Genomic DNA, 24,236 nt, shown 5'->3' on the forward strand with positions numbered 1-24,236 from the left:
ACGCAGAACAAGCCAAGGAACACACAGATAAAACAGTTGAAGAAATTGAAAAGGTTATTCAAGAACATAATGAAAAATTTAATAAGCTGCAAGAATCCATAGAGAGACAGCAATCAGAAATTCAGAAGATTAACAATACAATTACAGAATTAGACAACTCGATAGAAAGTCAGAGGAGCAGAATCGAGCAAGTGGAAGACAAAATTGATGACCTTGAAGATAAAGCACTTGGCACCAATATATTTGAAGAAAAATCAGATAAAAGAATTTTTTAAAAATGAAGAAACCTTAAGAATCATGTGGGACTCTTATCAAGAGAAATAACCTACAAGTGATTGGAGTACTAGAACAGGGAGGGATAACAGAAAATACAGAGAGAATTGTTGAAGATTTGTTGTCAGAAAACTTCCCTGATATGGTAAAGGAGAGTGAGAGTCAGTAGATAACCACTTGTCTCCTGTCCTGTGGATGGACAATTGAGAGAGGCACTCTGTGTGCTTCAGAGGTCTGGATGGGATGGAACACTTCGTCTGCAGCAGTGACCTTGATTGTGCACCATTTATATATTGGCTGTTCTTCCTTGTCTTACTCTCCTCACACCCTCATTTCTGCCTTCTGGGATCACCTCCCAAATTAACTATTTGCATCCAAATCCTTCTCTCATATTCTGCTTCTGTTGTTGTTAGTTGCCATCAAGCTGGCTCCAACTCACAAGACCTTATATATAACAGAACAAAATATTGCCTGGTCCTGTACCATTTTCATGATTGTTGGCATGTTTGACACCATTGTTTCAGCTATTGTGTCAATCCATCACATTGAGGGTTCCCCTTGTTTTCAATGGCTGTCCACTTTACCAACTGTGATGTTCTTTTCTACTGATTGGTCTTTCCTGAATATGTGTCCAAAGTAAGCAAGCCAAAGTCTCACCATCCTCGCTTCTAAGGAGCATTCTGGTTGTATTTCTTCTAAGACTGATTTGTTTGTTCTTCTGACAGTTCACAGTATACTCAATATTCTTCGCCAACGCCATGGTTTGAATGCATCAATTCTTTTTCTGTCTTTCCTTTTCATTGTCCGACTTTCACATGCATATGAGGCAATTGAAAACATCAACCCAAATTAGGACAAATAGTGTAAGTAAAGATACAAAATCAAGGACTTGTGCAGAGGGGAATGTGGGCACAGGGCACACCACAAGATAGCTTACATTATTGGTGTGTGAAAGTGCCCAGGAGGTCATTAAGAGTCTTGAGTGGTTGTCAGAGCTTGGATCACAGAGGGCACCATGTGCCAGGTGAAGATCTCAGCTGCATCCAGTAGACAATGGGGAGCCACTGAAGTCCTAATGGTCAGGGGAGAGCCATTAAGAGAAGTAACATGCTTAGAGTTGCTTATAAAGAGGTGGCTCTGCTAGCTGTTTGGAGGGTGAATTTGAGAGAGCAAGACTGGGGCATCATGATACACCAGGAGGCTCTTGCAGTGGTCCAGATGAGTGGGGAGAAACTCCCAAACTAGCAAAGTAGCCATGAAGATGGGAGAAGAGATCCAAAGTCAAGAAATATTTTGGAGGACGTTCAACTAGGGTGACTAACTTGTCCCTGTTTGCGTGGAACTTTCCAAATTTTTGCACTGAAAATCCCCGAAAACCCATTGCCATCGAGTCGATTCTGATTCATAACAACCCTATAGGACAGAGTAGAACTGCCCCATGGTGTTTCCAGGGCTGCAATCTTTACAGAAGCAGGCTGCCACATCTTTCTCCTCTGGAGAGGCTTGTGGGTTTGAACTATTGACCTTTTGGCTAGCAGCGAAGCACTTAAGTACTGAAAGTCTCCCATCCTGTGAAATTCCTCCATCCCAGGAAAACAGGGGTGGTTGGTCACACTAAGTTCAGCAGACTTGATCGATCAAGTAGCGGGAGGGGTATAAGGGAGAGGAAGGGATCAAGAATGAATGACCCAAGGGTGTCAAGTCTATTTACTGAGGAAAGAATTGTCTTCAATAAATGGTGCTGGGACAATTGAATCTCTACATGTAAAAGAATAAAGTTGGACCTACACCTCACACCATATATGAAAATTAACTCAGAATGGACCCAGGCTCTAAATATAAGAACTAAAACTTCAAAACTCTTAGAAGATGAAATTAGAGTAATGCTTTGGGACCTAGTTTTTGATGACAGATTCTCAGATATGACACAAAAAGCACAAGCAACAAAAGATAAAATAGATAAAATGGACTTCATCAAAATTAAGAACTTTTGTGCCTCAAAAGACTACAAAGAAAGTGAAGAGGCAGCCTACAGAATGGGAGAAAATTTTTGGTAACCATATATCTGATCCCTCATGTGTCTGTCGGTTTGTCGTACTGTGGGGGCTTGTGTGTTGCTGTGATGCTGGAAGCTATGCCACCAGTATTCAGATACCAGCAGGGCCACCCATTGAGGACAGGTTTCAGCTAAACTTCCAAACTAAGACAGTCTAGGAAGAAGGATGGAACAGTCTACTTCTGAAAAGAATTAGCCAGTGAAAACCTTATGAATAGCAGCAGAACATTGTCTAATATAGTGCCAGAAGATGAGCCCTCCAGGTTGGAAGGCACTCAAAAGACGACTGGGGAAGAGATGCCTCCTCAAAATAGAGGTGATCTTAATGACGTGGATGGAGTCAAGCTTTCAGGATCTTCATTTGCTGATGTGGCACAACTCAAAATGAGAATAAACAGCTGCCAACATCCATTAATAACTGGAAAGTGGAATGTAGAAGTAATGAATCTAGGAAAATTGGAAATTGTCAAAAATGAAATGGAATGCATAAACATCAATATCCTAGGCATTAGTGAGCTAAAATGGACTGGTATTGGCCATTTTGAATCAGATGATCATACAGTCTACTCTGCAGGCAATGAAAACTTGAAGAGTAATGGTGTTGCATTCACAGTCAAAAAGAACGTTTCAAGATCTATCCTGAAGTACAACGCTGTCAGAGATAGGATAATATCCATATGCCTACAAGGAAGACCAGTTAATACAACTGTTATTCAAATGTGCACACCAACCACTAAGGCCAAATACGAAGAAACTGAAGATTTTTACCAACTTCTGCAGTCTGAAATTGATCTAACATGCAATCAAGATGCACTGATAATTACTGGTGATTGGAATGCAAAAGTTGGAAACGAAGGATCGGTAGTTGGAAAATACGGCTTTGGTGATAAAAATAATGCCGGAGATTGCACGATAGAATTTTGTAAGACCAACGATGTCTTCATTGCAAATACCTTTTTTACCAACACAAGCAGTGACTATACACATGGACCTCACCAGGTGGAATACACAGGAATCCAATTGACTACATCTGTGGAAAGAGATGAGGAAAAAGCTCAATATCAGCAGTCAGAACAAGGCCAGGGGCCAACGGTAGAACAGACTATCAATTGCTCATATGCAAGTTCAAGTTGAAACTGAAGTAAATTAGAACAAGTCCACGAGAGCCAGAGTATGGTCTTGAATATATGCCACCTGAATTTAGAGACCATCTCAAGAATAGATTTGACGTGTTGAACACAAATGACTGAAGACCAGACGAGTTGTGGAATGACATCAAGGACATTGTACATGAAGAAAGCAAGAGGTCATTAAAAAGACAAGAAAGAAAGAAAAGACAAAAGTGGATGTCAGAAGATACTCTGGAACTTGCACTTGAAAGTCAAGTAGCTAAAGCAAAAGGAAGAAATGATGAAGTAAAAGAACTGAACAGAAGCTTTCAAAGGGCAGCTCAAGAAGACAAAGTGAAGTATTATAATGACATGTGCAAACACATGGAGATAGAAAACCAAAAGGGAAGAACACACTCTGCGTTTCTCAAGCTGAAAGAACTAAAGAACAAATTCAAGCCTCGAGTTGCAATAGTGAAGGGTTCTATGGGGAAAATATTAAATGATGCAGGAAGCATCAAAAGAAGATGGAAGGAATACACAGAGTCATTATACCAAAAAGAATTGGTCAACGTCCAAGCATTTCAAGAGGTATCATACGATCAGGAATCGCTGGTATTGAAGGAAGAAGTCCAAATTGCACTGAAGGCACTGGTGAAAAACAAGGCTCCAGGAATTGACAGAATATCAATTGAGATGTTTCAACAAACCGATGCAGCACTGGAAGTGCTCACTCATCTATGCCAAGAAATTTTCAAGACAGCTACCTGGCCAACCAACAAGAAGAGATTCATATTTATGCCTATTCCCAAGAAAGGTGATCCAACCGAATACAGAAATTACAGAATAATATCATTAATATCACACACAAGTAAAATTATGCTGAAGATCATTCAAAAGCGGTCACAGCAGTATATCGACAGAGAACTTCCAGAAATTCAAGTCGGATTCAGAAGACGACATGAAACCAGGGATATCATTGCTAGTGTCAGATGAATCCTGGCTGAAAGCAGAGGATACCAGAAAGATGTTTACCTGTGTTTTATGGACTATGCTGAGACATTCAACTGTGTGAATCATAACAAATTGAGGATAACATTGCAAAGAATGGAAATTCCAGAATACTTAATTGTGCTCATGAGGAACCTGTACATAGATCAAAAGGCAGTCATTTGGACAGAACAAGGGGATACTGATTGGTTTAAAGTCAGGAAAGGTGTGAGCCAGGGTTGTATTCTTTCACCATACCTATTCAATCTGTATGCTGAGCAAATAATCTGAGAAGCTGGACTATATGAAGAAGAATGGGGCATCAGGACAATGTGCGTTATGCAGATGACACACGTTGCTTGCTGAAAGTGAAGAGGACTTGAAGCACTTACTGATGAAGATCAAAGACCAGAGCCTTCAGTATGGATTACACCTCAACATAAAACAAAAATCCTCACAACTGGACCAATAAGCAACATCATGATAAATGGAGAAAAGATTGAAGTTGTCAAGGATTTCCTTTTACTTGGCTCCACAATCAACACCCATGAAAGAAGCAAGTCAAGAAATCAAAAGATACGTTGCACTGGGAAAATCTGCTGCAAAAGACCTCTTTGAAGTGTTGAAAAGCAAAGATGTCACCTTGAAGACTAAGGTGCACCTGACCCAAGCCATGGTATTTTCAATCACATCATACACGTGGGAAAGCTGGACAAGGAATAAGGAAGACAAAAGAAGAATTGATGCCTTTGAATTGTGGTGTTGGCAAAGAATATTGAATATATCATGGACTGCCAAAAGAATGAACAAATCTGTCTTGGAAGAAGGACAACCAGAATGCTGCTTAGAAGCAAGTTGGAGAGACTACATCTTACATACTTCGGACATGTTGTCAGGACGGATCAGTCCCTGGAGAAAGACATCATGCTTGGTAATGTACAGGGTCAATGAATCAATGAAAAAGAGGAAAACCCTCAAGGAGGTGGATTGACACAGTGGCTGCAACAATGGGCTCAACCTTAACAATGATTGTGGTCATGGCACAGGACTCGGCAGTGTTTCGTTCTGTTGTACATAGGGTCGCTATGAGTGTGAACCAACTCGACAGCACCTAACAACAACAATATATGATCAGAGTTTAATATCCAGAATATATCCAGAACTCATACAACTCAACAACAAGAAGTCAAACAACCTAATTTAAAAAATAGCCAGAGGACTTAAATAGACATCCCTCCAAAGAAGATGTATGAATGGCCAACAAGCACATGAAAAGATGCTCAGCGTCATTCCTGAGGACGGGGAAGAGTTGATGACAGTTCCCAGTAAAGTTGCAAATACAAGCCCTCCTGCCCAGGGGAGCTGCCCCATGTATGGAAGGGTTATACCCACAGCCAGAAAGTGTGATACCAGCAGAGGTGGGAGGTGGGAGGAAGACTCTGAAAGCAGGTGGGGATATTGAGAAAATGAATGGAAAGTAGCTGGCACCAAGTTTGGCAGATCTTAATGGGCCCACTGTCATGGGCTTTCAAGGTGCTGTCCCCCCCCCTTCACTGTTTTCCTCAAGATGGATCCAGTGTTTCCGGCTTAGCCACCAGTTTACCCCATTACATTTCTCTATAGTACCTGCATTTTATAACAGCCCTGAGGTTCTTTGTCTTTTTGGGGACTCATGAGGCAGAGTAATAATCACAATCCTAATTGTTAATATATTTGCTTATTTTCTACTTGGCATTCTTCTAAAAACTTTACACCCATTAACTTGTTTAATCCTTATAAACCCAAACCCATTGCCGTTGAGTTGGTTCTGATTCATAGTGACCCTGTAGGACAGAGTAGAACTGATCCATGGGATTCAAACTGCCAACATTTTGATTAGCAGCCAAACTCTTAACCACTATGCCACCAGGGTTTCAATAATCTGTAAGATAAGTACTTTCATTACCATCTCCATTTTATACATGGCATACAGGCATTAGGCAACTTGCCAAAACCACTTAGCTGATAAGTGGCAGACCTGGCGCAACCAACTCGATGCCACTGAATGTGGAGTTGGGAAAAGAAGTGCACAGTGGGCCCTCTTGAGGCAGTAAGAGCTGGCTCTAGCACACCACCTGTCCAGCCTTGCCCAAGCCTGGGGATCAGCTCCCAGATACAGCAGGGCTTCTCCTGCTACCGAGCACCAGTCCATACTCTTCCATACCTCTAGGCCTCTTTCCAAGGACTTTCTGGGCTCTCCATCTTGCTGCACTTTAAACTAATGAATGAATAGATCAATAATAGCCTTTACTCTTCTCCTTCAAAAAGCATCTTAGTCCTTTTTAGAGGGTTATGTGCTCTGGACTACTAACCGACGTGCTGGCGGTTCAACAGCCTCCCAAGACACCTCAGAAGAAAGCCCTGGCAATCTATGTCCAAAAGGTCTCAGCTTGGACAACCCTGTGGAGTGCAGTTCTACTCTGAAACACATGGGTCACCATGAGTTGGAGTTGTACCGTGCTGGATTGGGACGTGGAGAACCTAGGTTTGACACCCAACGTTGTCTTTTACTGTGTGTTTCTGGTCGCTTCACTTCTCTGGGCCTCACTGATTTTCCACATCTAAAAACCAGGGTGTTAACTTAACCAGTGATTTTCAACCTAAGGAGCCGGTAGACAAAGGGGGTATCAGAAACATATTGTAGGGGGTCCAGGGCTTCAAGCTGTGTGCTCCAGTTAGAAACGTTATCAAAATATACCTGTCCTATGTCCCATTCCCCCAGGGTTCTACCTTCTAATGATAGATAGCAAACCTGATAAACAAATCCTTGCTCATATGTTCAGGTACCACCTCCACCTCCCAAGATGCCAGTCTGACCCTCCCCACCCCACCCTCAGTTAGAATCACTGCTATGGAGCACTCTTCCTGCTGATTGAAGTGTGCTTCATCTCTCTAGGGTGCTGGGGTGGAAAAAGATGGTGAATCATTCCTCCAGATGATCTTTAAGATCCATGGCAGTGCTTACGTTCTGTGAGACTATGATTTCTACAAAATGCTAGTGTGAACAGCTAAACCACCTCCCTATGATTTATGCTGCAGAGCAAAGGAGAAGGTAATTAGCATTAAAAAAGGCAGCAGGGATGGGGAGTGAGAGGGGAGAATTTGTGAGTGGGTCCCACATCATGAGTCACTTAAATGTTTTGCATATAATAGTCATATAAAACTCAACATCACATGCTGCTCTGGGTTGTGTGGGGTTTGTGTGTATGTGTTGGGGGGGGTCCCTTTCTCAACCTTTGTGTGTTGTCATTGCTGTTGGCTCCTATTGAGTCGACCTCCAACTCATGGTGACCCCATGCACAATGGGACAAAACACTGCCCAGTTCTGTGCCATTCTCATGTTTGGTTGCAGATCAGACCATTGTGACTCATGGGTTTTCATTGGCTGATTTAAGGAAGCAGATCACCAGGCCTTTCTTCCTTGTCCATTTTAGCCTGGAAGCTTTGCTCTAACCTGTTTAGCATCATAGTGACACACAAGCCTTCATTGACAGACAGGTGGCAGTTGTGCATGAGGTGCACTGGCCAGGAATTGAACCAAATCTCCCGCATAGAAGGTGAGAATTCTACCACTAAACACCAATGCCCAACCTCTGTATAGAAATGTCTTAAGACTTGTGTAATAACGCAAAGCTCCTCTTGTCCCAGGAACTCTGCTCAGACAAACCTCTCCAGAGGAGGTTTTCCATTTACCTTACTTCTTTTGGATCACTGATGAAATCTGTCTCTCCTGTTCTGCATTGCTGTGGGTTGCAAGCTAGTTGGCTCAATTCAACGCAAGCTTTTACTAAGTGTCCACTGAGCCTGGAATCAGGGCCAGATGGGAAGCAGGAGAAATGGTGGCAAAAAAATAAGTAAGCTTCAAGCCCTGCTTTCAGGAAGACCTCCCCCAACACAGCTCTTAAGGGGAGAAAGAGAAAGCTTGGAAAATGAATGGAAAATGAGGCCAAGTCTTTATTCATCCACTCAGCAAGGACTGCTCAGGTGTGGGGGAGATGAGGGTACCTGGGAGTCTGACAACATACTCAAAAGTGGGGAGGGGCAGGATTGTTTTTCCTCACCTCATCCTGAGACACTTCTGATTCACCTGACGTCTGAAACAGTCCTTTCGTTCAGTGGCCCCAGGCAATGACCAGTTTCCAGACGGTTTGGGCAGCTGTGGGCAGACTAGCACTCACGGCTCCCCTGGATGCTCAGAATGCGGGCTTCTATTCCCACCAAAAGATAAACACACAATTTTCACACTTCTGCCTAAATTATATTCCTACAAAATTTCTAACCCAACAGGGTTTTTTTTTTTTTTTAATCACTATAGTAACCTCTGCATGCAAACAAAAGACTTTCAGAGAGAAGAGGATGAAAATGCAGAAACTCCAGCTTCAAAATGGTGCAGAGAGAGAGAGGAGCAGCCAGGTCAGGCGGGCTGGTTACCGGCCTGACCCATCTGGGTAGGGCCTGCGGTCTCTGCCCGGCCTGCTCAGGGCCTGAGAGCGAGGCCTGCCTGTGCTTTCTTCTGAAGCTGTATTTGCCTATAGGCTCTAGTATCTGGGAGTCCGCAAACAGTGACATTGCCCTGATTTTCATTTGGTTGACGTGAGAACATTGTACCAATTTCTTTTTTGTGTGTTGTGTGTATGTGTTTGTGTGTTTCAGGAGATCCAGGGGAAGATACTTTTGTTTTCAGATGATACCATTTTGTGGCATAGTTTGCGAGAGACAGGGTGTAAACAAAGCTGAATACAATATGGGGGTGAAATTAAAAAAAAAAAAACCTGAAAGGAATAGCTGCAATGTCCACCAGCTGTAAGCATTCTGTCCCCTTCACCAGTGCAGACGGTCCTTTGGTCTCGGTCCCTTCCAGGTTACATGTCCATTGGTACAAAGTGCCTCCACTCAGGCCTCAAAAACAACAGGAGCCACAAACAAACAACAGAAGCCCCAGTCACCTGGTTAGGCAGGACAGGCTGTTAGAAAATCGGTCTTCCTGCCCAGTGTTCTGTGTCAACATGAAACGAAACTGCATACAGATTGAGTGAAGGAGAAATGAATAAAGCAGGGCTTCAAACCTGTTCTTCCCAGTTCAGTCATGGCTGAGGAAGTGAAACCGGAACAGACTCAAATTTTAAAATTTTTAAAATTTTTAAAATTTGAGTGAACTGGAATGATATCCGGAACGGGAAAAATTACAGATTGAAGCCCTGCTATAAACTTAATCTCCCTCTTAGAAAACAAAGGCAGCATATTCACCGCATAGCAACCAAATCTTTCGTCTGGTGAATTTTCAGCAGAGGCAGAAACAGCTGTGCCCCACTCAAAGATGGCTGCTCAAAGATGGTACCCAACCATGCTGCTCTGAATGTGTGTCTTCTTTTTAATCCTGCTAATCATCCAATCTCATGCATCAGCAGAACTCCTGAAAGGGCTCACTATGCCTCTTTTGAGTCTCCCATTTCAGGGTTTAAATCTGTGATTTTTCCCATTCTGGTTATTGTTCCACTTCATCCAAATTTTAAGAAAATTCAGGTCTATTCTGGCTTTACTTCCTCGGCCACGACTGAACCGCTTCAAACTGGTTCAAAGTCCTGGAATAAAGGCAACCACATATCTGCCAGAATGCAGGTAAAATGCTTACTACAGTGCCTGGGTCTTGAGCTAAAAGATTTGTTGTTGTTAGGTGCCATCGAGCTGGTTTCATGTACAACAGAATGAAACACTGCCTGGTCCTGCGCCATCCTCACCATCTCTCTTATGCTTGAGCTCATTGTTACAGCCACTGCATCAATCCATTTCATTGAAGGCCTTCCTCTTTTTTACTGGCCCTCTACTTTACCAAGCATAAAGTCTTCTCCAAGTTCTGGTCCCTCGTGATAACACATCCAAAGCACATGAGACAAAGTCTCACCATCCCTGCTTCTAAGGAGCGTTCTGGTCATACTTCTTCCAAGACAGATTTGTTCATTCTTCTGGCAGTCCATGGTATATTCAATATTCTTTGCCAACACCATAATTCAAAGGTGTCAATTCTTCGTTGATCTTCCTTATTCATTGCCCCGCTTTCACATGCATACGAGGCAATTGAAAATACCATTGTTTGGGTTAGATGCACCTTAGTCCTTAAAGTGATATCTTTGTTTTTTAACACTTTAAGAGGTCTTTTACAGCAGATTTGCCCAGTGCAATGCATTGTTTTATTTCTTGACTGCTGCTTCCATGGTTTGGCTCCTTTAAAAAATGCAATGGGAGTGTTGTCCACAGAGGCACCTTCTCAAAACAGCAGTCAGCTTCTCCTCTAGGTCAGGGTTTGTATAACAGATTCTGATTCCTAAGACTGGAATCATCACTGAAACTTTGGAGAATATTGCCTTAAAAAAACTGTGTTTAAGTCTGTGCGTGTGTGTGTATGTATGTGTGTGTGTGTTTCACTCACACACACATTTTTCAAAACACTTCAATATCTAGCAATCTAGATGATGTTTTAAATTCCTCCATGCTCTCATTTAGACATCAGAGCAGGTATAAGATAGAGACTTAAGTTTCAGCAATAACAAACCGCAGAGCGCTGGGAAGGCACCGGGCTTCTTCTCACCTCCAGACCTTTGCACCTGCTCACTCCTCTTCCTGAGCTCCTTTCCACAGTGTCTTCCTCTGCTAACTCCTGTGCACCCACTGCTGTAGCTCTGAGATGTCCTCTTGTACCAGAAGCTTCTCTGATGTCCCAGGTTTGATTTGGTGCTTCTACTGAAAGCAGATTTTTTAAATGTGACATTATTTCCTGGCTGCAGTTTGACTAAACTACCACTGGATGTATGGAGATGCCCCTGCTACAACTTTGCAGACAGAACATACAAGCAAGAAAGTATTAGAAAAAATTGGAAAAACAACACATCAGGTTATCCCTTATCAGACACTTACTATGGGCAGGTGCTTTAATATGTGCTCAGTGATTTAATATCTCATTTAAATTCTCCCATGTATAGGTATTTGAATCCCAGCTTACAGATAAGAAAACTGAGGCTCAGAGAGGGTGAGCAATATCTCCAAGTCAAACAACTAGCAAATGGCAATGCAAATATTTAAGCAAGGACTTGGACCAAAACTCTTTATCACTGTGCTAAGCTTCTTCCCTTGACATGTCCACCAGGTTTTCCGTGGTGCTTTCTCAAGTGCCGATAAAGGCCCTGAAACAAAGCAACGTGACCATTTTGTGCCTCCTTTGTAAGCCTCAGTCAAAATCTGGGCAGCGACAAATGAAGAGCTAATTTCTGAAGAACCAATGCCAGTGCCTCTTCGGCCAGTGCAAAGGCATGAGAGAGAGGCCCAGGGAAGGTGTGTGTTTTGCTTGGGATCAGTCAGTGTTTCTATTTCATGCTTCATTGATTTCTAACCAAAGTTGATACAAGTCCTGAAAGCCGAAAACTCTGCCTTGGGTTTAACCCACACACAGTCTCTTAGTTCTGATTGCTGAGGTTTAAAATTTTTCTGCTCCTGTTCAAATTTATGTTTCTAATGAAGATGACCGGGAGGCTGATTTGAAAATGCCAGACACCATTAGTCACTCAGAGGGAAACCAAAGGGAGCTGCCTGACACACCAGATGTGTAGAGCTTCAGAAGATAGTGCAGTTTCGCATCCCAGGAGGAACTTTGTTGTCCACCCCCCGCCCCACACACATACCCCCGATGGTGGGGTGATGGCTGAAGGCAATCTGACGCAGCAGTTAAAACCCTGGTCCTTGGACAGACTTGCTTCCCCTGCTTGCTACTTGTGTGAGTCTGAGTGAGTTATGTTACTTTTGGTCTCAGTTTCCTCATTTGTAAAATGGGGGCCCCAATGCTCCCTTCATAGTGTTATTGATAGGCTTAAGCAAAACTCACGTATGTAAAACATTTAACAGTGCCTAGAGCGTAGTGAAGGAGCCCTGGTGATGTGGTGGTTAAAGCGATCAACAAAAGGTCAGCAGTTTGAAACTACCAGCAGCTCCAGGGGAGAAAGATGTGTCAGTCTGCTTCTGTAGAGATTTACAGCCTTGGAAACCCTGTGGGGTCACTATGAGTCGGAATCGACTCAATGGCAGTGGACTTTTGGTTTACAGCACAGTGAATACTATGGTCTGGTAAATAAACTCAGTGGACCTCAGTTTAGTCAATGGGGAGGTTCGGTTCTGTTCCAATTCCCTTGATTCAGTTCAAATTCCCTTCTGACAAAGAAATTTCTATTCTAGAATGTGGCTTGCATTTTTTTAGTGGTAGGAAGTACATAGAGATTAAATCCCAAAAGACTGCAGAGAGGAAATGAGAAAGGAGAGGGAAGGGGGATAATGGGTAGGGCAGCTAGAATTCAAAGATGGCTCCGAAGATTCCTGCCCCCTGTTGTGCATGCCCTGTATTATCCCCTTTCTTATGTGAGCTGTTGTTGTTAGATGCTGTTGAGTCGGTTTCATCTCATAGCAACCCTAGGTACAACGGAACGAAACACTGCCCAGTCCTGAGCCATCCTCACAATCGTTGCTATGTTTGAGCTTATTGTTTTAGCCACTGTGTCAATCCATCCTGTTGAGGGTCTTCCTCTTTTTCATTGACCCTCTACTTTACCAAGCATGATGTCCTTCTCCAGGGACTAGTTCCTCCTGATAACATGTCCAAAGTACATGAGATGAAGTCTCACCACCCCTGCTTCTAAGGAGCATTCTGGCTGTACTTCTTCCAACAGAGATTTGTGCATTCTTCTAGCAGTCCATGGTATATTCAATATTCTTCACCCACAGCACAATTCAAGTGTGTCAATTCTTTTCCAGTTTTCCTTATTCATAAAAATGTTAAAAAAAATATTGAGTAAATGAGTGAGTAAATCTTTGCATCCCCAACACGTGCCTGGCCCATAGCTAATGGTCAATCAATGAATAAATAACTGAACTTTGAAGCAGAGATCAGAAAGAATGGGTTTGCTGTGTAAAAGCTCTCTTAAGAACCTGGTATCAGGTAGTGTGTTAGGAAACAAGCTTTCCAGCAGTGTGGGGCAGGACTGGGAAAGGGAAGAGGAAGGGAGAGCAGGAACATTCAGGAGTGGGAGAGGGCTGGGGACAGAAGAAAGAGGATGAACAATGACATTCAAGCAGTTAATTCCATCCAGGATTAATTTCAATTAACCTCCATAAAGGCAACTCAATTCTGTTTTCTCTTTCATCCCCCAAATTCAAGTCCTATTAGAAAGAGCTGCTCGCACTGCATGAATCTTGATTGAGTGGGTAGGAGGAGAGCTCCTTTTGTGCAGATGGAAGAAAAACACAAGGATAGGAAGCCCTACTCACTTTGCTGGGTGGGCAGCAGAACAAAGGTCCAGTTGTGCTAGCATGTAGCCTGGCCAAAGATAAAGTGGGGAAGAAAAAAAGGAAAAAGAAAGGTCCTGGTGCAATGCCCAAAATCTGGTAGCTTCTGTAACGCAAGCTGTGTTTATGACCCATTTTAACTGCGGTTGGTTGTGTGTGTTACAGAGTCGAATCTGGGAAAAACTGGTGGCTGTTTTTGGAATCCAATTCAACCCAGTTACATTTTGTACCAGATCTCTCTCTGGTGTGTGGTTTCTCCGTAAGCAGATTAATGACCACAGGCCCGGAACCAGAAAAGACTGTGTGTTTCACCTGCTCAATATCAGAACACATAACATCATTCAGATGCAGGGGAAGATGTGAATATGCTGGTAAAATGTGGCCACGTGCACTTTGTGAGTTTCTGAATATTTATGTAAATACGTTTCTTACATGCCGTCTCCAAAGTGGGAAGAAATTGGAGTTCCTGGACTCAAATTACCAATCCCATGGCGGTCATGAAGGCTATTACAAGTGGTGGTTGGTAATTTACAATTTTAAACGTTAAACAAGAACAAACATGTGTTTAAAGAGGGCATGCCCTCTGGAGCTTTTGCTTTCATAACGTTGATTATGGTTCTGAGTTTTCATCCCATTTTTTTTTATAATCACCTACAGCAAGAATGCAAATCCCATTTTGAAAAGGCCAGCATGTATTTCCACTCTCTTAAAACCTGTAAAACTTATTAAATCTCAAAGGTGTTTTCTTTCAAAAATTCTGAGTTAAGACAAACACAGTTTAATTTTGTTGCTGCTGTAAAATAGGCAGCTTAAAGGTGCTTCATGCTGTGTTTGAGGAGAGACTATTCACAGAGCAGCACAAAATGAGAGAAAAATAATGGAAGTCTATTCTCATGTTTGTAAAATTACAATTTTATGAGCAATATAAAGGTGTACTAAAAGTGTAGTGCAATTAGGTTTTTATTAATTTAAAAACCTGCAAGGAATTATAAGTGAGCCCTGATGGCACAGTGGTTAAAGTGCTCAGCTGCTAACCAAAAAGTCTGCAGTTCCAAACTACCACCTGCTCTGCAGGAGAAAGATGTGGGACTCTGCTTCCCTGAAGAATGCCTTTGGGGCATTTCTACTCTGTCCTATACAGTCACTATGAGTCAGAATTAACTCAACAGCAGAGGGTTTGGGGTTTTTTTGGTTATAAGGAATCCCATGGCTGTTGTGTTGCCCATGTTTCTGGAATGTACCTTAATCAAATTAAAACTAAAATTTTCACTATTTCTGATAGTCATAAATTAAAGTTCTTGGCATGATGCTATCACCAGCTGTTCTTAGGATAGCTCTGGTAGTAAAGAGTTTACAATCTCATTCTTAGAAATTCCAGACATTTGCCTGACCTGCATTTTTATTAAACCCCTCTGAAAGTTTCTTGAGAGGAAACCAGAAAAAAAAAAAAACAAAAACAAACAAACAAAAAAAAACCCTGAAATCTGGGATAGTTTCCTTTAAAAGCTTTTGAAAATGGATCATGGCTTATAAATGAAAGATTACATGTCTTTTTTAAGTTTGAACCATTGACTTTAATAATTTCCTAACATGGAATTATTTTTTAAGCTATACTTAATAATCAGAATTCTAGCTTAAATATTAACTCTGCCATTTTTCTTAGAAGTTTTATCAAGTAATCACTTTCTATTGAACTCAATTTTAATGGTTACCAAACGATGAATATAAGTTATTTTGAAATCACTTTAATCTTCTTGGAAGAAAAGGACCACGTGAATAAAAAAAAAAAAAAGTAAACATGTCTATATACCACCATCAATAATACAGCCACAACTGTCTCAACTTTCTGGGATAATCCTGAGTCAAGACGTTTTTTTTTTTTCTTCCACCGATGGCAATTGGTAGATGAGACTTAATTGTTATGAGTTTTGTTTTTCATAAAACCAAATTCAGAAATGAGAAAGAATCTCTGGTCAGGCCACATGTTCTATACTCTAATTTGGAAAATATGGCCACTCTGACTAAGAACTTTTTATTGAGTTCCTGGGTGGTACAAATGTTAATGTTCTTGGCTGTAACTGAAAGGTTGGGAGTTCAAGTCTACCTAAGGCATGTTGGAAGAAAGCCCTGGTGATCTGCTTCCAAAAAATCAGCCATTGAAAACTTCATAGAGCACAGTTCCACTATGACACACATGGGGTCACCATGAGTCAAAATGGACTTGATGGCAATAGGTTTATATTCTACTAGAGCCAATGGAATCTTTTTAATTTCTTCTTATTTCTCTGAGAGAATATCAAGTAAAACCAAAAAACCAAACCAAACCCAGTGCTGTCAAGTCAATTCCGACTCATAGCAACCCTATAGGACAGGGAGCTGCTCCATAGAATTTCTGAGGAGCACCTAGTGGATTCAAACTGTCGACCCTTTGGTTAGTAGCCGTAGCACTTAACCACTACACTGCCGGGATTTCCATCAAGTAAAAGTGGTATGCAAAATCCCCTTTGTAATTGGATGGAAAATTTGCCTTCAGCACAACCACGCTCCCAAGTCGTGGAGTTAAGGAATGGGGAGATAGCACCCCAGGGCCCAGTGTACTTGATGCCAGGCCCAGCCAAGCTCCAGGCTAACGAGCGGGTGCCTCAAAGTTCCAGTTTCCTCACTTGCAGAATGGGCCTGATGGTACCTTCCTCCTCCTCACATTTTTTCAGGATCGTGTGAGATGTCTGCAAAAGTGCTTTGGAAACCACCCAGGTTCTCTCCCTTGTGAAACCAACCAAGCTGTGAGCTCGGCACCTTGGACTGGGCAACAGGCCCTGAAGACCCTGGGCAGCTGAGCCTGGGCTGAGAGGCCCCAGCCAGAGCAAATCTCCTGCCCCAGGGCAGCCACAGCCCACAGGAGAGAGCTAGGAAGGTGAAGCAGGGCAGAGGCACCAAAGGAAGATGGCTTGAAAGACTGCTGCCTCTGGTGGATCCTAGTGTCTGCAGTGGGCTTGAGAGTGGACCACTGCCTCCTCAAAGTACGAGCGTGACACCAGTTGTCTGGGGGAAGGTGTTCTGTGGGACCCCCTGAAATAGCACCTGGAGCTGTGAGCTGTAAGGTATTTAGAAGCCTCTTCCTCTTCATTGGTAAATCTACACTGACCAAACCAAACTGTTTTAGTCATCAAGTGCTGCTGTAACAGAAACACAAGTGAATGGCTTGGACAAACAAAAGTTTATTCTCTCACAGTCTAGTAGACTAGAAGTCCAGATTCAAGGCCTCAGCTCCAGGCGAAGGCTTTCTCTGTCCACTCTGGAAGAAGGTGCTTGTCATCAATCTTCCCCTGGACTAGGAGCTTCTCCACGCAGGAGCCTGGGGTCCAAACGACGCTCTTTGCTCCAGGTGCTGCTCTCTTGGTGATATGAGGTCCTCCTGTCTCTTTGCTCGCCTCTTCCTTTTATCTCTCAAAAGAGATTGGCTCAAGACACAATCCAATCTTGTAGATTGAGTCCTGCCTCATTAACATAACTGCTGCCTATCCCACTTCTTTAACATCGTAGAGGTAGGATTTATAACACATAAGAAAATCACATCAGATGACAAAATGGTAGACAAACACACAATACTGGGACTCATGGCCTAGCCAAATTGATACACATATTTTTGGAGGACAAAATTCAATCCATGACACAAAACAAACAAGTTGTGATCAAGTCAGTTTTGACTCATGGCAACCTCATGTGTCAGAGTAGAACTGTGCTGCATAAGGTTTTCAATGACTGATTTTTTGGAAGCAGACCACCAGGCCTTTCTTCAAGGTGCCTCTGGTGGACTCAAACTGCCTACCTTTAAGTTAGCAGCAAGTGTGTTAATCGTTTGCACCACCCAGGGACTCACCACTCAGGGACTCCAAATCCACGTTACTAAACAAAAACCTTAAAATAACATTCATCTTTCCCTTCCATCCACTCCTCTCCCCTGTTCCTCAGTCTGCTTAGCAGTTTCCCCAGCCTTTAGGAACCATTTTCCTTGTTCCTTGGGAGAAAGAACGGGAGCTTTTTGTTGACTGGGGGAGGTCATATTAAACATTGCAATGTTCCTACCTATTACCCTGAGCTCTAGTTATACAAATGAAAGGGAATCTCGTTATTAGGCCCAGATTAGCTGTGTCACCTATATACACCTGTATATAATTAAAAGTTCAGCTCATTGAACCAACTGTAGACCCATATGCACACGTAGCACATAGCAGTTGTCTGAACACAATGTAACCTTGGATACTGGGAAACCCAACTTTCTCAATCTTGTTGCTAAGGCAACGGGACAGAGGTGGGTGTGGGGGAGCCCAGCATAGCTATCCTTATGCTATGTTGCCAGCAGGAGGAAGTAGGAAGGGGGGAGGGGGGGTTTTGGCCTGCCCACTGTTCCAAGGCCTCAACTAAAATGGCCTCAGGTGCAGGGCAATATCCTGGTGTTAACAATGGCCAGGGAATCTCTCAGTGAGACCCTATTATATATATTCCTAGAGGGTGCAGGGCACACAGGGTAGGCTAGGAGGGAGCAGATTGAGAACACAGGTGGCATGAAGGGCAAGGATGCTAGCTAGTTGAGGAATATGGACTTGGAGGAGCCAGCAGCTACCTAGAGGGACCAAGGCCAGGTCCTGAGTACTGCTGGCACAGGACCAAACGTGAGGGAAGGAATCCCGAATATAATCCCAGCCACAAAATTTACACCCATGTGGTGTTCATGCTAGCCTGGGAATCCTATGATGAATCATCAGAGAATGGTTAGAAGGTAAAGCTGATGGCTTTAGAATATTCTAAAAATCTGATAGAAGGAGACAAAGGTATTAAAACAGGAGCGCCTTCTTTCTACCCCATTATTAAGCTTGATCAAAGACCCTGAGTTTACTCTGACCCCACCAAATTCAAATTACAGAGCCCAATTCCCTCCTTGTGCCCAGGAAGGCAGCAGCTCTTGTTCTTCTCCTGAGCATGGAGGGGAGAATCTTTCTTGTGTGCCCTCAGCCCAGGTTGTGCCTCTGGGGTCAGCCTCTCATGGGCTCTGAACCCCCCTGTCTCCAACCTATTCATGTAGGATTTAAAACTACTATTATTATGTTATCATTATATTATTAAATCTTATGTAATTAATTATAAAAAAATTACATGATAATAAATTATTATTTATAAGGGTTTGGGAAAGTTAAAGACAGGTAATGGGCCATTAAGATAACTATTAAAAATTCATGAAATTTTGGAGGTATAGGGAGATCAGTTAACGAGAAGGTAGGAATGCTTATGTTGGTAAAATCTAAGCTGACGATAGTTGCTAAACTTAAGCCCAAAATTTGGATCTGAGCTTTATGGCAACCAAGTCTAAACAGGTTACTCAACGGGATTCTAATCCACTTATATGCTCTAGAGATGTTAATTGCTGTGCCTTAGGCCCACTGGCCCTTCAAAGGAAACTGCTCATTCCCATGGCCTCTATTATTCTCCTGAGCTCACCTTCACTTTGGCCCACAGTTGTCTGGATGAGAGTGACCCATCCATAAGCTGGCCATCCATCCATCCATTCATGCAGCAAATAGCTTTTGAGGACCAACTATGTGCCAAGCTCTGTGACAAGTACTGGAGATACAACGATGAACAAGAGTCCCGTTCACAACCCACAGTGAAGAAAAACCCTAACAAATAATTCCCCTTTGGCCTAGTAGGATTGAATGAACTGGACCAATCGGATTCTTCTCTCAGAACCCAGAAATTGGGACCCTGAGTCAGGGAGCCCAGGAGCTGAGGAGGTCACTCTGAGCCATGGGAAAGCCGATAAGGCTGCAGAGAGTGCTGGTCTGCAAAGAGGGGAGCCCAGAGCAGAGGCTGGGGGAGAAACCGGAATAAGAGGCCAGATGAAAAGGGAGGAGCTGCTTGTTGCCAACGCTTTTCTAGATACAATAAGGCCTGCAATAAACATCGTCTTTAACCAAGCTAGCTTGAGTGAGTTTCTGTTGCTGGCAATCAAAAGAACCTTGATTATGACATTCCCAGTTCATGAGGAGTAACAAACATTTTCATAGCAGTGGAAGCTCAGAGGCCTGTAGAGCCTGTTTTCATTCTGGTCTATTCAGATATGTCCTCCCCCACCAACACACCTTCTGCTCCTGTAGGCCAGGCTCCCCACAGTCCTCCCAAACATCCCAGACATGGCCCTGCTCGCCATCCCCCCTCAACTCAACTCTGCCTTTTTAAACCCCGCGCATCCTTCAAAGTGCATTTATTTGCACACCCACCTCTTTCCTGAAGGCTTCTCTAACCCTCTCATGTTGCCTTCTTCTTTCCAAGTGTCACAGGGCTGGTGGTACCACAGTTGTCACATGTGTCAATCTGGTTTCCCTAGCTGCCCAGCACCTACAGGCCCTCAACATATGCTGTATAAAAAACAGAGGTGAACAAATGAGGCTAAAGATTCTATCATTGATTTCTAGATTCTTCCAGAGCATTTGATGAGACAGAAGACAGAGAAGCGAGCATTGAGTTCTATCTGGAACCTAAGAGGCAGAGTCAGAGAGGGCTGCAGTAAGGGAGGGGCAGCACTCCCAGACCAAGCAAAAGATGACCTGGAGGTCACTGAAAATGAAGAAGAGGAGAAGGAGGAGCCAGACAAAGACAAAGACGGAAGTCAAGGAAAGTGGACAGGGGAACTGGAGGAATATGGGGAAGAAGCAATTATTTCTGATTTGATTTTGCCAGGCTGGTTCAAGACAGATACAAATTTTTTTTTTCTGAATTATAAAAGTAATCATTATTTCTAGTAGAAATTTTGGTATATATAAAGAAGAAATATAAATGTTAAGTAACAAAAATAACTCAAAATTCTGCCATATAGGTCAAACCATTGACGTCAGTTTAGTTTCTAACTTCCCACTTCCCGTGTCTGTGTATGATTTATATACATATACAGAATCACTATATAATTGTGAGCACACTTATTTGTGACTTTTTTTAACTGAACCATATGTAATATGCCTTTTCCCATGTTATTAAGGCTTCTGGTATTCTTTTTGTTATTGTGGTAAAGTATATAACAAAACATTTGCCAAGTCAACACTTTTTACATGTACAATTCAGTGACATTGATTGGGTTCACTGGTATGTTTTTAATGGCTACTTATAATGAACAAATTATTACTTATTTATTCAGTCCCCCATGGTTGGACATTTGTGTTATTTCCATTTTTTGCTAATCTAAAAGTGCTAAACTGACCTTCTTGTGGATAAATATTTGTGTCTATCTATGATCACTTCCTTAAAATAGACATCTAGAAGTAAAAAGTAAACAAAACTGCCACACTTTTGTAAATGTTAAGAGGTAAGCAAAATTCTATGACTTCTGGTACATCTTGCCAAGTCATCCCCCAGTTTCTCCCCCAACAGCACTGCCTGCTACCCCACCGCTGACAGAGCCACTTAAAGAACCACGTTCCTGCTGACTCTAGCTGCTTGTAATCTTGAAGATGACCTCTGGTGCCTGACTCAGGCCCATGGTGGGAACTCAATAAATTTTCATTAATTAACTGAGTCTTCCCTTCATCTCCTAACCACATAAACACCCTGGAGATCTCAGTCTGGCAGCTCTTGTTTCCAATTGCCTGTACTTTACCATCTCTCCACTTAGATCTTTGGCAGAGAGTGGGTGGAAGCAGTAGAACTAGACAGCTGGTTTTCTAAGAATCCAGCCAGAGAAGTAGTTGCAACGTCTGGAACACAGTCTCATCAAAGTCTGAAGGAGAAAACAACTATAATTGGGGCTGTTGAAAATGAACTGTGCTGTCCCGTTACTACGGATTTCCTTCCATCTTCAGCCATCTTCTTAGATGTTTAAGTACTAACCTAGACATCAAAACTAATTCCCACCAAGGAAGTTGTTGAGATGGCTCATTCGTGCCTCCCTGCCTTTGCACATGCTGACCTCCCAACCTTGAATGACTTCTCCTCACCCTCCCTCGTTGTCCATTGTACACATTTTTATCTTTTAAAAGATTCAGCTTAACCATCTCTTCTTTTGTGTAAAATGAACACCCATCCCTGCTGCTCGATTATGTTGGTACCTTGTACACACTTCCATAATAAATTCTCACTTTATTGTAGGTACCTGTTTCCATGCCCCTTTCCCCTATAGTCTATGAGGTTCTGAAAAATAGGCCTATGCACTCATTCAAGTTGACAACCGCAGTGCAGCAGACACATAGAAGTCAATAAACGTTTACTCAGTGAGTGTTAAGTTAATGAATGATTCTTAACGATCATTTTTATAAAGGACTCTATTGGCATTTATTGACTTAAAGTTCCTGGGGTTTCCATATCAAATAAGATAATATTGATGCTGCCTGAGGCCCTGAGTGACAGGGAATGGAAGGTTCCAATGTCACAAACCCACCAGCCCCACCCCCTTACTCACTGTTTATCATTTAAAGAGGATGATAAAGTAAGAAAAGAGAGTGCAGAAATCTTAGGGAAAGACTTGGAATTCAGGTAGCTCCTGAGTAATAGCTAATATCAACATACAACATACCTGACATGTTCTAAGTGGTGTATGTATAGTATACCCACTCCTCACTTATCAACATGATTAGGTTCGAAAGACCAGGTTATTATGTGAAAATCAGTATTATGCAAAAATGGAGGATGACGACATCAGATCACGAAATGGAGGATGACTATGTCATTAAAACCCAGGGCCGTCAAGTCGATTCCGACTCATAGCAACCCTATAGGACAGAGTAGAACTGCCCCATAGAGCTTCCAAGGAGCACCTGGCGGATTCGAATTGCCGACCCTTTGGTTGGCAGCCGTAGCTCTTAACCACTACACCACCAGGGTTTCCCACGTCATTACGTAGCTGCTAAATTACATCATACACAACTGCCAAATTATATCATTACATAGCTGCCAAATTACATCATTACATAATTGCCAAACTACTGAGAATCATGGCCCAGCCAAGTTGACACATAACCTTACCTATTACAGCCAGTGTTACTCTTGTTTTGTACCTTGGCATTCCTTACTGCCAAGATACACGCCATTAACGGGCAAAATTGTTGGATAGTAGATTTTTTAAAAAATATTTTATTGTGTTTTAGGTGAAAGTTTACAGAGCAAATTAGCTTCTCATTCAACAAATTGTACCCAAAGTGTTCCATGACATTGGTTGCAATTCCCATGCTGTGTCATCTCTCTCCCCATTTCATCTCTGGGTTTCCTGTTTCCTTTCGTCTGGTTTTCCTACTTTCCTGCCTCTTCCTGCCTTCTCATCTTTGTTTTTGGACAAATGTTGCCCTTTTGGTTTCATATAATTGTTTGTTCTACACAGCACATTCTTTTCAGGTGTTATCATTTATTATATAGGCTTTTCTATTGTTTGGCTGGAAGGTGGTTTCTGGGAATTGTTGCAGTTCCAAGTTAGAGGGATCTCTTGGAGCTATAGTCTCAGGGGTTCCTCCAGTCTCTAACAGGCCAGTAAGTCTGGTCTTTTTTTATGAACTTGATTTTTTGTTCTACATTTTTCTCCGCACTGCCCAGGACCCTCTATTGTGATCCCAGTCAGAGCAGTCGATAGTGATAGACGGACACCATCAAGTTGTCCTGGTCTCAGGGTCACATACGCTGTGGTTCATGTAGTCTGTTGGTCCCTTGGACTAATTGCTCCCTTAAGTCTTTGGTTTTCTTCACTCTCCTTTACTCAGATGGGAAGAGACCACTAGTCACATCTTATACGGCCACTCACAAGCTTTTAAGACCCCAGATGCTACTTACCAAAGTAGGATGCAGAACGTTGTTTTTGTGCACTATGTTATGCCAATTGACATATATGTCCTCCAAGTCTACGGTCCTTAGCCTCCAAGCCTAGTATCTTCATCTCGGGAGGTGTTTGGTTGTTCATAAGAAGTTTCCATGACTGTGCCCCTTATGTATTCTGCTGTCTAAATTAGTATACATTCAACATCTACAAATATGTATGTAGAGATGTCCACAACCTAGCCTATTGGAAACCCTGGTGTGTAGTGGTTAAGTGCTATGGCTGCTAACCAAAAGGTCAGCAGTTCAAATCCACCAGGTGCTCCTTGGAAACTCTATGGGGGCAGTTCTACTCTGTCCTGTAGGGTCGCTATAAGTTGGAACCAACTCAACAGCAACAGTTTTTCTGGGTTTTTAACCTATATCTGCAGGTAGGCGCACTCCCTAACATCCTCCCACACCTCTTTAGTATACCTATCTACCTATGTATTCCTTCACAAATTATTGTTTATCAGTACTGTTTTTGCAAGATTGTCTGTGTTATAGTAATTGCCATAGTTCTTATGTTCCTTTTAGTGTCTTCCTTTGCCTTTGTCATTGTCATGTATTGAATTATGTCCTCCAAAAATATGTGTCAACTTGGCTAGGCCATGATTCCCAGT

Source organism: Elephas maximus, chromosome 15, assembly GCF_024166365.1.
Source record: "Elephas maximus indicus isolate mEleMax1 chromosome 15, mEleMax1 primary haplotype, whole genome shotgun sequence".
NCBI classification, from domain to species: domain Eukaryota; kingdom Metazoa; phylum Chordata; class Mammalia; order Proboscidea; family Elephantidae; genus Elephas; species Elephas maximus.